The following is an 11,449-nucleotide window of genomic DNA, read 5'->3' on the forward strand; positions in this document are numbered from 1 at the left end:
CTCTGAGGCGACGTATCCTCCACGGGGCAGGTACACACTACTAGGTATTTTCACTGCTATTTGAAATTTCCTTTGCTATTAGAGATTTCCCATCCGAAAGGGCTGAAGTTTAACCAAACGCAGGGCGGAAAACCCTCGGAGCTGGTGAAGGTGCACATAAAGCTGTCCAGAAGCACACTTAGCTGACGTACTGACAGATTGTGCAATTTTGCTGTGGTAATTACTCAATGGTTCAGCAAATGGTAACTAAATACTTTGGAAATCAAAATGTCTAATTGCAGGCGCACATATGGTATATCCCTATCCATCCCACAGAAGGTAATGTAACGAGCACACCCAAACCTTCCCGGTATTCCCTGAGCTCGGAAACCACCACCGACACAAAACAGCCCTACTGTGGAAGAGTACTGGGGGAAAAACGTATAAATGAAAGAGCCTTTGGAAAATGTGGACTGCAAAAGCAAGATTAAGCCAGCTTTGTCAACAAGGAGAAAATTTGTGACTGTATTTTTTACATAAAGATGTTTTTGCCGCTAGAGATGGGCCAAAACTGTGAAAAAGGCCTTGATATTTTGTTTTTGGGGCTGGGGCACCGCTGCCGCGCTCTGCGAGCACCCAGGCCCATGGCCCCGGTCCCTTTTTGTCTCCAACGATAAGTTCCCAAAATAGGCTATATATATATATATATATATATATATATCCATCCAACCATTCCTGCTGCTCCTCCTCTAGGTTCTCCTGCCACAGCTTATGGGAGAATTTATCCTCCTCCAAACCTAGCGTCACGCCGCTCCACATCATGCAATTTCCACGTCTCCTCTAAATTTAAGAGAGAGGAGCAGTTATCTCAGCACAGCTCGGCAACGCGTCTGGACTCCAAATCAGGCACTCAGGTTGGCTGCTTTGGGCCAGCCCTTCATAGAGTCAGAGACAGTCTGCAAAAACCCTACTGCTTTCAAAAAACACCTTGAGCAGACAGCTTTCATGTAGGAGGACAAAATGGAATTAATTGCTAATTAAGGTTTCTGAACCAGCTTCAGCCACTTTTCTTAACAAAGAGTCGTATGTTCTACATTTTGTGATAACTATGGTTGAAAACGTGCATTACTTACCTCTCTCGCGTTCTCAGAAGAAACCCAACCCCCAGTTATTCTGACTCTCCTTGGAATTAGGAGCTCTTCTTTTTATTTCTTGCTATTAATGTTTAGAAACTATGAGGATGTGTGATTAATGCAGGTAGTCTGACTTTGATATAGGACAAAGTAGCATTAATTGTATGATATAGATTATTTTTAAAACAACTACATTGTCTTCATCTTGCATAATTATCTCTTTGTTGCTGTTAATCAGGATTTCCCAAAGTGGCACACAATAAAAGCATTAAGGTTTATGTCAGCAGATCCAAATCTGGAATGAAATCTATCTGTACCATCAGGTGCCCATTAGGCCAACGGAACAGCACATTAAAGAGGATACAGACTATTTTCTACTTACCGTAACACCGCGAAAAGGAAGAATTGGAACTCCTAGGCACTGAATATGTGAACACGCAATGACAGTTCCTGCCCAACCCATCACAGCCCATACAGATAAATGAACAGAGGGGAAGAGAGATAAAGCATTCACCCAAGCCTTCCACATTTTTGACCACTGCCCCTGCAATTTATCACCGTATCCTGCTATCATGAAAATATCTTCAAGATTTTTCTCATTCAGAGTAAAGTTCAGCCAACAACATTGTTACACACTTCTCTGCGACCAAGTAGATATTTTAAAATGAAGAACTTTGGCTTTGCTGTGGACTTCCAGCCGGGATCTGCTGCTGGTTGTTAGCAGCGTCATGCGGTATTTTTGTGACAACATATCTCACGCCAGCCTTGCGGACAGGAATGGTCACTGCCCCAGTTTCACACGTGAGCAAGAAATGGCATGAAAATGGAGCAGAGAGGTCCGGGATGGGGGCAAAGCCAGGGCGAAGGAATGGAGAAAACCACCAGGTAGCCAGGGAAGCTCCTGTTCTTGTCCCGCCGACCAAGGCTCGCCAGCTGCCCCAAGGGCACGAACCGCTTCCGAGAAGAAGAATGAAGACTGGAGCGCAGATGTCCACGTGGACACACCTGGGTGGATGTGCAGGATGTGCAGGATGTGAACACAGTCAAAGCACATTAATCATACGAGTTTAAGTGGTTGTACACCAAAACATTTCCTGTGTCGGCCCCCAGCCCCACTCAGTGTCCTCATGACGGAGCTAGGTGAGACTTCTTTCCCAGAAGCACATTTCAAGGAGGCAGAGGCACACAGGCTTTGGGTTCTTCTTTCTCCCTTACCCTCCCCCCACACCTTTCCCTTTTTTTTCCCTTTCCTTCTTTTTAAGAAAAGGTGAACAGAACGACAAGAGAGCCAAAGGGATGGGCCCACCATGCCACCCCTCTTCCCAAAGGCCACCTGGCCTGGCTCTTGCCCTTGCAACACGCTGAGGAGGAAGAGGAGGAAAGAGGATCTGCAATACCATTCCCAGTGCCTCGGCAAAACGAACCCACTGCAAACACCAGGCTCCACTTCCGGACTCTCCGCATGAATGGGAGGAAACGGGGAGCCCGCGCTGTCCCGTGCCATGCCTGGAGATGCTGCAAGCCTACAAGCCACCCAAGAAGCATGCAGCGAGGCAGTGGAAGGGCACGACAGAGCAGAGCGAAGGCAGGACGCAGGGAAGTAAGAATGATAATACCCAGCACTTATGTTCAAAGCACTGTACAAATATTAACTAATTAATCCTCAAAGCCCGCTCTGGAGCAGATAAGCAAGTGTTATTATCCCCTTCTTGACGGAGAATCTGAGGCGGCAAGGTTAAGTGCCACGTCCAAGGCTACAGAGCGAAGCCACCATCCCGGAGAAAGCCTCACCTGCTTCTGCAGTCATCTTATAACGTGATTTTCACTCTTCCCGTTCACAAGCTGGAGCCATCTCGGTTTGGCCAAAGAGGAGCTGGTGAAAAAACAGGAGGAAAGGGACAAATGTTGCATATACTGCTTTGCTCACACTTGCCTGCACAGTCGATCCCAGCACAGGTTAGATCCCTGATGACCAGGCACCAAGGACGCCAAACAGTTTCTGTGATAGCTCCAGTTCTCTGTAAAAGCAGGTATCTTACAGCCTTTTCCAGGCTGCAGGCAAGGAACCGCGTAACTCCTGGTGTCCCACGGTTGCTCCCATCACCACGTCTCCTTGCTGTCACCCTGAGTGCACCCAGGTCCCACTGCGATACTGCGAAAATAATGGTGGCTGCAAAGATAAACTGTGAGGAATAAAACAAACAAAATGGAGTTAATAACAAATTCAGAATGAGACTGAACCTGATGTTTATCACCACCTGATGCTCAAGCACCACCGTGCTTTCAGAGGCTGGGGCCCCAAAAGAGGGAGCTCCACCATTTTGTAAAGTACGAGAGCTGTGTTTCTCACAAAATCCCAAGCATCTTGTGCAGGTTTCCCAGCAGAAAATCAATTCGTGAATGTTTTCCATCTGAAACGAAAGAGGAAGAAGGGGTCTTTCTGGAACCTGACCCAGAAACTCAGTAACAATGGATCAAGGAACTCAGGTTTGACCCACTCCCCTTGCAAAAGGCTTGAATTGGAAATGTTTCAGGTTTTGACCAATCTCTCAGAAGCAAGGAGGATTCAGAAAAAAGTGTATATAAAAGGGAGGTTAGGAATATGCAGCCAGGAAAACACGTTTCTTACAAAAAAAAGAGTTTATAGGTCAAAAGTGTTTATTGTTCAAAATATGGAATAGAGTGGGATTTTCGTGTATTCTGGAGTGGGCTGGGGGGAGGAAGCAAGAAAAAGAATTGCATGTGGTCTGTATTTGTTGCTCCAGTTCCTGTACTGACAGCAAAGGACCTTTGATTGTAAGATGAATTGTGGAGCAGGAGGTGCCGCTCTGTTTTTGGACATTGGTATTTTCACCAGCGCTTTTGACTTCAGGGAGCACTTTCAGAAACTAGAATAGAGAGGTGGATGTGCAGCTCCCAGAAACAATAACAGGAACATTTGCCTATTAATCTATCACATACTGTAACACCATTTACCTTTTACCCTTCCAATTCTAAAGAGCCACTATACAATTCAAATTTTAAGCAGTTACTGGATACAGCAAAAAGGAGAGGATATGGGGGGGAAAAAAAGCAACACATCAATAACAGGGACAATGATCCTGATTTCCTGCACCAGCTGCTATCCGTGACCTTGGAAGCAAATCTAGTCCATCCTCCTGCTGATGCCGGGCTGCTCCCTGCCTCCCCGCAGGATGTTCTCCAGCCCAGAAGCCACCTCAGGAGGCTGCACCACTCTCTGAGCTAGCACAGCCACCCTCTTTTTCCCCCATTTTTTAAATATCCACTTGCAGATGGACGGATGTCACATGGCCACAAATGCCAAAGCCTCAGAAAATCTTCTTGATGGAAAACTTGAGATGGGAAGTCTTCTAAGTAATTATTTAACCCTATCCTTCATTTTCCTCAAAAAGTAGGCAAAAAAGTGATGTGTTTCCAAGTTTAACCAGCCATTTATAACTAATTACTGAAGATTATTAAGTACAGCTCTGGCTTAGGCATTTTATCCCTACCTTTTCTCTACAGTATTCACCAAAATTTGGCTTCCTAAGAGGAACTAATTGAATTTCATGGTTTACACATTACTCGCACACTCTTTTTAATCCCCAGCTCTATTTTTTCATTTACAGATTGTCCCGGAAGAAAGCCAAAACATTAACTTTGTATGCATCACATAAATAAGAGTTGTTGTTGTTTTTTTTAATTCTATCTACAGGCACACACACACATTAGGTTGGATTCTTTTGCAACTCTTCGATGCACTGGTGTAACTTCATTAAACCAGCAGCAACGAATGCAGCCTAATGCAAGGTGCTCTGCAGGTGCTTATGGATAAGCAGAGAGTTAGATCAGCCAGATATTTGCAGACTTTCTGGTAAATTGGCTTCCATCTGAAGGTTTTGCTTGTACAAGAAGCTGATGAGTCCAGCCAACGTCTCCTTAGCTGGAGGCAGCATCTCTTCCCAAATACTAGGGGGAACCCTGGATCCAGTGAAGTCACCGGGAGTTTGTCTTTGACATCAGCCCAGTCCATATCTCACCTGAGATTTGTCTCCCTGTAAGGACTTGGGTGCACAACTATTTTAGCACCTTGCACTGCCCACGCAAAACCCCACCAAGCAGCATGGCCAAGAAGTGGTATAATACAACACAGCCAACCACATTACGTTTTTAAAACACAGCAAGGGAAAGCACAGAATTGCTTTCCCGGTATCTGAACGAGAAATAAGGCAAGAAGGAACGTTCCAGGCAACGTTTTAGTGAACCTGCGTACAAGGACAATATTCCAGCCCGAGGCGTTTTTAGCAAGGCACCGGCGCATGCTGCTTGATCTTTACCACGACGCTTCCTACAGAAACAGTGTGAGGAAGCTTGCCCGGGCTTTCCACGGGGGCCGGGGAATGGAGACGACCTCTTGAAAAGTTCAAGTAACAATTTCCACCGTAGCTGGAAACTTTTCCAATGATCTTCCTCTCTTCTGTTAACCACATCTTAAACACTGGAATAGCTACAAAGGGGTCTCCAAATATTATGAAAGCTATTAAAAAGCCATCTAGAGTTCGCTTTATTAGAAGTCTTGAGGATAAAAATGTTAAAAGAAACAACCCTCTCTTCAGTTGTATAAACTTTCAAAGGGTGTTTACTTGTCTCAGCATCTCAGTAGGTTCAGGAGGCCACCGTCCTAGGACAAAACAAAGCTACTCCCTAAATTATGTAGCTGTCCATGACCAAAAAAAAAAAAAGGAGGGGGAGGGGGGATAACAGCTCTCTACAACTCAAACTGCAAAATCCACAAATGGAAGCAAAAGCTTCTAACAAAAATATGCTTGTTTTTTTCTTGGGCAGCCTGCGGGACGCTCTTGTGCAAGTTAGCTTTCCCAATGCAAATGCAAGCCAACCATCACAGCCACTACTGGAGAAAAATAGTCTCCAGAACTTTAAACAAGGGCAAAACAACATTTTTTTTATTTTTTATTTTAGCTAGCCCAGTCCGAATAGCTGAGATGCACCATAATTTAAAAATAAATTCCAAAGCAAACAAACAAAGCTGAAGCAGCTACTTAGGCCTGGGAAAAATCAGCACATCCAGTTGGGTCTTGGCACATGTGAAAGCAACAGGAGCCAGTTTGTCAAAGGGGGGACCCCAGGTTACGTCGGTAATGGGGCGTTTCTACCGATCCCACCTACAGTAAAAGACTTGCAAGGGATTAGGTGCATGGGGCTTATATTTACCATCTGCACACGGGTGAGTTGCTTCCACAGTGACAGCTAAAATAAATAAATGGGGGGGGAAAAAAAACAGAAAGAAATTCCACTGCTTTCAGTTCTGTTAATAATATGGCACTTATAAGTATAGTAGGTACAATATTTCCAGACAGAAATAAAGTTTTCAGTGGATGGTGTCTTGTTGCTGTCTCCTTTAAAAGCAGAACTTGTTATTTTTGGTAATCCGGTTCCCTTATTATGTTGTTTTAATCTGTCAGCTTCCACCCTGCTGAGCAATAAAAGAGAAAAAAGCGGGAGAGAAAGAACTGATCAGCTTAACGTTTGCCTTTTGTGCGTGTGCTATAATAAACACTAACGTATGCAGAGAGTACACCGCTGAAATTGGGGCCTGTGTTACAAATTTGATTCTGCGAGAATCGTTCTAAAGTTAATTCAAATACTATGCTGGAAAAATGCATAATCCATTGCACTTTATTTTTAATACTATGTTATAAATATACTCTGATATATTATGAATGCTGCAAATAAAATATGCTTTTGTTTGCGCTTACAGTTTTCAGCTAAATTACAGCATCAACTTCAGTTAATTAAAACCCAACTCCTTGTTCTCGCTGCCTGATCTGTTTGGGGCAGGCAACAATGATTTTGCCTAATCTTCTCACTCCATACCAACTCCATCTCCGGAGAAAAAACAAGGTGCGTGCGCTAAAAAGTATTGCGGAGGAGCAGAAAGAAATGTTCCTTGAAATACTTTAAGTGCTCTCTAGAGCTACGAGGATTGGAGACACAGCAAAGGGAAGAGGTTAGCCAAAACTCTGCCTTCCACGTCGATAACTCCCCCGGAAAGCGCCCAGCCCGAAAGCACCCTTGGATCTCACGGGGCTGCTGCACGGGACTCGGTGGGGAGGGCGCCAGCGTGCGCCGTTTTCAACGGCACCTTTCTACGTTCTCTGCAGATCTCCATTTCCGAGTGTGAAAAGCGCATAATGGAAGAATAAAACTTTATTAAATATGGCCTAAGGCACCGGTGCCAGGTTCATCGCACGTCCTGTAAGGCAGGGCTGAGCGGGAGAGCCCAGCATGCCTGGCCGGCGGTCCATGTCCCTGGCATCCACCCTTCTCTCTGAGACCAGGGGGCACAAAAACATAAAAAAGCAAAAAAAGAAAAAAAAGAAAAAAAAGAAAAAAAAGAAAAAAAAAAAGGAGAAAAAGCAAAGCAAAGCAAAACAAAACAAAATAAAATAGAATAAAATAAAAACAAGCCCAAAATGCATAAAAATCACCTAGTACTCCTCACATTGAGACAGTCAGCACCTCCTTGGCCAAAGGAAGGCAACCATCCACCTGAAGACATCCAGGAGCATTTCAGAAACTAATGTTCAGCACAACCAGCCCCTGTAACTCCTGAGAGCATCAAACCTCCCCACAGACCGAGCTAGGGAAACCTCGCCACGAGCCAGCCCCATTTCTCACCAGCTGCTGCTGGCAACCTCGATCCTTCTCTGTCCACATCATGGTCAGATGTGGTGCAGGGATGCTGCTAGAGGATTTCTTTTTTTGCCATGGACAAGATGTATCCGCTGATATTTATATTTTCCCCCGATGCCTAAAATCTTACTTGGTGAGATTTAGCAAGTTACTGTTACTAACTCATTTTTAATGTCTCATGGAAAGGGCAAAGATGAGCAGGGTCACATAGAGGTGGTTTCTGGGTCCCATCATGGACCAACTAGATGCTCAGCGGTCTTCAGGACACCACGAGCCAGCTGGCACCGGACACACGAGCAGAGCTACCATACCTCACGGCCCTTGGCTAGACCTCGACTTGGAGAAGTAGGGATTTCTTCATCAGGGTCAACACCGATGCCAACAGCTCTTGACAAAAGACAGAATTTCTGACCTCAAACCCCACGACAGAGCCACCCGTGGCCTCACCGCTTCTGCCCACCGGCTCGGCGAGCGATGCCGCGAGCCCGGAGACAATGTTAATTAAAACGCCAGCAAAAAATGAATGTCCTTCACACATTAGACACCCAGCAGTACTTAACCTTGCAAAGGCCCCACGGAGATCTGCAGCTGGCAACCGACTGGTCAGCGCCAGCATGGAAAACGCTCCCTGGAAATCGCCGTGGGTCTCCAATCTGTCAGGGCAACCGCCATCTCGGCTCCTCGGATGGCTTCCTCCTCGCTTCTGGACAAATTGCACCGTAGGCAGAAACACCCCTCTGCTCGAGTCCTTTCCTCTCTTTCAGCTCCCACCCTTGGTATAGTTACAGACCCGAAATGAAACAAAATGGCAAAAGAACCGGATAAAATGCCATCTTTGCTCCCTCCTGGCAAAACGCCATGGAGAACCTACCCCATCCAGACTTCAGCATGCCCAGACGCCACGGTGACTGATGTCCCCTCCTTTAGGACTAGGCAGGCCTTAATCAGGGGCTTAGAAAGGATGAAATGTCACCAAAGCTGGTCCTGGAGGTGGAAAATAAAATAGCATAGAAACCTCAGAAAGGCTTTGATTTCAGCATTTTGAACCCACTATATTCAAATGAGGGTTTTTTAATACAAAAAAGCAACCAAATATTCTGATGTGATTTCTTCTGTCCCTAATTGGAAGTAATGTAAAATTAAAAAAAAAAAAAAATCAAGCTGAGTTTAATTGCTACTTTGTATCTGAATTCTAATGAAGCATAGAAAAGGGGCATTAGAACCGCGAGAGCCAATTCCGAAACGGCGCACGGCCGCAGCCGCGCCACTAAAACCCCCCTAAATTACCCAGATCTTTGGTTTTCCCCTCCCTCTCCTCCGCGCTCCTGCCCTCCCCCGGACCAAGGTGCAAGACGTTATCGCAATTTTGTGATAATGAAAGAGCAACATTTTTTTTATTATTATTTTTTAAATAGGTTCACAGCACTTAGGGACTGCCGATACCAATATCCTGCTATAAACCACTGCCTTGTCCTCCCTTCACGACGGCAACCTCTCATTAATTGAGAAAGTGAGAGCTCATTAAGCAATTCTGCTCCAAAGTTTCTCCCGTGGAAAAGCCAGCCAATTTCCCCCCGTTTCTCCAAACCTCTTTCAAAAAAATCCAAGTTACTCTATATTCCTCTTTAAACAAACAAGGTTAGCTACCCTTTTGCCATTCACAATTCAACATTCACACTAAATTAATTTTTCCAAAAGTAATTCAAATAAAAGCTTTGCTGCTGCTACCCTTTTCAGAGCTACAAGATTGAATAAGGCATCTGAATAAAATTGTGTATTACAGCTTTCTTTAATATTTAAGCATGACATTCATTGATTTGTTTCTTGTTTTCTGCAAACCTTGACAACATGATAAAATAAATCATAAGAAGAAAATATAGTGGTAACATCTTTTATGGACTTCACATAGTCATCAATCTCAAGCTGTGAGTGAATTATCAGTGCAGCAAAAAGATCTATGTTTTAAGAGCTCCAATAGCATACTAGCTAGAGGTTTTTCACAAGCAAACTCAAGGCGAGTGACTGATAAGCATCATTATTGTTTTCTGAGAGTCTAGTTTATAGTGTGTTGTGGAGGTGTTGGCATGTATGGTTCAGAAGGAAAGGTTTGATCAATTCTAAGTAGACATCTACTAACATATAAAAAATATAACAAGGGTTCCTGCTGAGCAGTATTAAAGTACCTATTGCACCATGTCAGCATGACAGGCCCCATGTTGTGTTTTTGATTATATTTAATATAGAATTAACCTTTCTTAATGCAACGTATTGCGCATGCAACGCGAGTGAAAAATATTTATTTTGACCACAACGAATATCATCCTTATTTAGATTTTAAGAAATATTTGCCTGTCTTCAATTTGTAAAAACTTCCCGTCATAAGATCTTCAGAGGCCCAAAGCGACAGGAAGGAAGAAGGGCTTTTTTGGCGTCGGCGGGAAGCCGCGCGGGACGCAAGCCTGCCTAGACCTCCGGAGCAGCCGGCTAGCGGCGAAGGCGGGAGACGGCAGGATCCGAGCGGCGCTCGTCCTGCGACGCTCGCGCCGGCGCTCCGTTTCCGCAAGTCCTGAGGTTAGCGGGGCCATCGAGAGCGATGGCAAGTCCGTACCCGGAAAGTGGGATTCCTCGTGGTATGAAATAATAGTACTGAGGGAACGGTCTGGAATAATCAGATGCCGCCAAGACAAATGCGAAAATAGCGAATTAATTCAAGGGGCTAAGCCAGCTCACTTGCATGCTTTGACATCGCTGCATAATAAGGTTATGCAAAGGTATCATCGTTTTGCTGTGAAAAATGCCACTCCTGAAAGTAACTCTTTCAACAGACTTACAAATGTTTTATATCTGGTAAATGGGCTAATGAAAGCTTTAGGTTTAGAAAGCAGTAGCCTAGGGATTGTAAGAGTAAATATTAAGATGTTTTCTGACAAGCTGAATATATGTGGTTTCCCACAAAATCCCACAGTGCTTTGCACTCCATAAATATCACTCCTCTTCCCTCACAACTTTTACTATATGAAATATGATACCGCGGGCCACTAAAACATAGCCGCACTTTCATTGGTCTTGAAGCTCAGGCACACATTTATTTACATAGGTTGAACGCTATTCATCACCCTCCTAATTAATGCAGTCAGTTGTGAGGTTGTGAAGTATTTCCTTTGCCATCCCATGTTGCAGCAGGACATCCACTTCCCACGGGAAGGATCCCCGCAATTTCTTCGCTTAAGAAAAAAATAGCTTTTGCTTTTTACTACAGCTAGCCAAATTTACCAGGTCAAGTCCTCACACAACATTTTAGGGAAATCTAAGGGATAATTGCGGGGCAGTGGTCGGCCAGATTTGCTCTGGATTATTTATCTTCCCGTATGAAACTACCGACACTTTAGGACTCTAATATAGACTCCAGCCGGGCAATACTACAGACTTGAGGATTAGACGCATCGACTTCCTCCATGTGATTAAAGACTAGGAAAGAACCGCAGAAAAGGTAGATATTACTTGCATAATTTTTTTTGTTTTATTAGAGAAGCTGCCCTAAAAGTTGAGCTCGAAGCAGTCCTCTCACTACGTGTCCTAGGTTCATCGGGGCAGGGCCCTCTCCATAACCAAATTCACGACCT

At 44.5% G+C, this 11,449-nt stretch overlaps 1 long non-coding RNA gene across 1 annotated transcript in view; it reads right to left on the reverse strand.

Moving 5' to 3' along the window:
- LOC136992429 (uncharacterized) overlaps positions 1-2,939 on the reverse strand; it is a 4,079-nt gene extending 1,140 nt beyond the window's left edge. The window contains exon 1 of the long non-coding RNA XR_010884671.1: positions 2,904-2,939. This is a non-coding gene — a long non-coding RNA (uncharacterized lncRNA). The remainder of the gene's footprint in view (positions 1-2,903) is intronic.
- Positions 2,940-11,449: the final 8,510 nt, after the last annotated feature.

This window comes from Apteryx mantelli, chromosome 7, assembly GCF_036417845.1.
Source record: "Apteryx mantelli isolate bAptMan1 chromosome 7, bAptMan1.hap1, whole genome shotgun sequence".
Lineage (NCBI taxonomy): Eukaryota > Metazoa > Chordata > Aves > Apterygiformes > Apterygidae > Apteryx > Apteryx mantelli.